The following is a 2,179-nucleotide window of genomic DNA, read 5'->3' as shown; positions in this document are numbered from 1 at the left end:
ACGCACGCACGCACGCACACACACGCACACACGCACGCACGCACACACACACACACACACACACACACACATTGTATTGTAAGAATTTTATAATATATGATTCTTTATTTATTTTATACATCTAACATACACTCGAATAATATATTAGAAAACGCGATAGCGTCTCCCATCAAGTATATTAATTTTTGAAATACATACACATTAATAATATCTTGTTCATATTGTCATAAAAGAAATACTACAGCGTATCGTTTACAATAAGGAGGACGCTTATGTAATAAAAAATTATTGTTTTCTTTAAATAAATTAGTTTAAATAAATTATCAAAAATGCACATGTATATTGGAGAAAAATATAGATTTTTATAATTAACGAAATAACAATCCTATCCGTAGGTGCACATGATGCCTAGATATGAATATATTCACGTATTTTTTTACTCGATTTATATCATTCAGATATGTCATCTTCTTCGCAAAATTTTCCAAAAATCTTATCCTTCCTTGGCTTTCTCGCCAATATATATAACTTTATAATATCTATTATATTTCTCGCCGTTCGAGATTACGAAGGTAGTTTCGCTATGCCTATGAAGCTATACCTTTAAGAATCAATTTTGAATTTGGCGCACCCAATGCCGCAGCGATTTTATATTGTCTTTGTAGAACTTTGTTAAAATTGTTACAGATTTATTTCTACCATAGTGGGTAGTGTCTAGGGATAGTAAACCGTGGTTACAAGACGCATCATCACTCTCAGCTTCTTCGTTAACGCTTGCGCTATCAGAGGAATTGTACGCAGAGCGCGCAGCTATATAAAAGCAGCCACTTGTTGAGCTGCACGCATTCTGCCGATTCGCTTCCGTCGCGGATATATCCTGTTCGAGGACGAAAAGAGGAGCAAACATCCGACGGGTGACCACGACGATATTTTCTGTATTGTGCAATTTCAAGTTACAACTCCAGCTCAATTCATCACAAGAGATTGACGTAGGACTTCCGAACAGGTCAGCGTTAAAACTGAATTAACAAATTAAATCAACTAAATTAATATTTATAAAAAAATGAATTAGTTTCATACGCGCTTTAGATTTAACATAAGCTTACGTTAATTACAAATGTATTTTTTTATCATAACGTTTTTTACACATATATTTTAATACATTAAAGTGGAAATCTACTTATACAAATAAAATATTTAAAAGTTTAATTTGTTCATTATTATGTGTCCATTGTTATCTTTATAAAAATAACGGTAGAAAGATATAATACATGAATGAAATAGATGAAATAGATATCTTTAATTAAAATAATTTTATAATAACTTTATATGAAACTAACAACGAAAATGATTTAGCCTGCAGTCAATTTTATTATATACTTACAATTTTAATACTTTTTTAAAAATAAATACAGTGTTCGAATATCGTGTGTGTATACAAAAGTGCCTTTTTTTCTTAATTTTATATTTATGTGCAATAATTCATGTAGCTAATAATTGAGCTATAGGCAATAATTTTTGTGTGTAAATGAACTGTCGATAAATATGATATATAGGCAAATGCTGTAGGCGATCGGTTTATAGGCAAAAAAGCCATCTTATTTTCGAAAAATAAGTATATTTGAAGTAGACAAAGATGAATACATGTTTATATAAACTCCCCAAATACAATATTTAAAAGTTGCAACAATTTTTCTACATTTATTTCTCTATAATACGAAAACTTTTGGTTCAAATTTTGGATATTCGTTGATTTGTCAAAAGTTGGAGGCAACGATAGACATTTATATGTATATAATTTAGTGGGCAAAATAATGAGACTTAGTCATAAATTTAAAATTAGATGTTTATTTAGAAATAAAAAACATATTAATTACGACTATCTAATTCTTTGTTTTCGCGACTTTCTATTCTTTTTTTTTCTAAATCGGCAGTCCGAGATTTTCACTCTTTAAAGCTTCCTGTTTCTTTTCGAAACAATTAAATTTCTAAAAATTGTCGAGAAGAGAAATGTTTTTGTCACGTTTGAAGAATTATACATTTCAGTAAAATGAAAAATCTCCGTTCTAATGTTTGATTCGTATTTATCTCGTGTATGTTTTGCCTGATTTTTTTATGTCAAGTAAGAGTTCAAGCTTGTATGAAAAAAATAGATTTATCATGACTTTTATCAAGATGA

General features: G+C 29.6%; 1 protein-coding gene across 1 annotated transcript in view; it reads left to right on the top strand.

The window, feature by feature from the left end:
• The first annotated feature begins 862 nt into the window (after positions 1–862).
• Positions 863–2,179, top strand: part of LOC108688745 (histidine decarboxylase) — a 17,790-nt gene continuing 16,473 nt past the window's right edge. The window contains exon 1 of the mRNA XM_018195107.1: positions 863–1,006. The gene's annotated coding sequence lies outside the window, so the exon portion shown is untranslated. The remainder of the gene's footprint in view (positions 1,007–2,179) is intronic.

Source organism: Atta colombica, unplaced genomic scaffold (genome assembly GCF_001594045.1).
Source record: "Atta colombica isolate Treedump-2 unplaced genomic scaffold, Acol1.0 scaffold238, whole genome shotgun sequence".
Classification (NCBI taxonomy): domain Eukaryota; kingdom Metazoa; phylum Arthropoda; class Insecta; order Hymenoptera; family Formicidae; genus Atta; species Atta colombica.
This window is presented reverse-complemented; position numbering and strand designations above follow the sequence as displayed.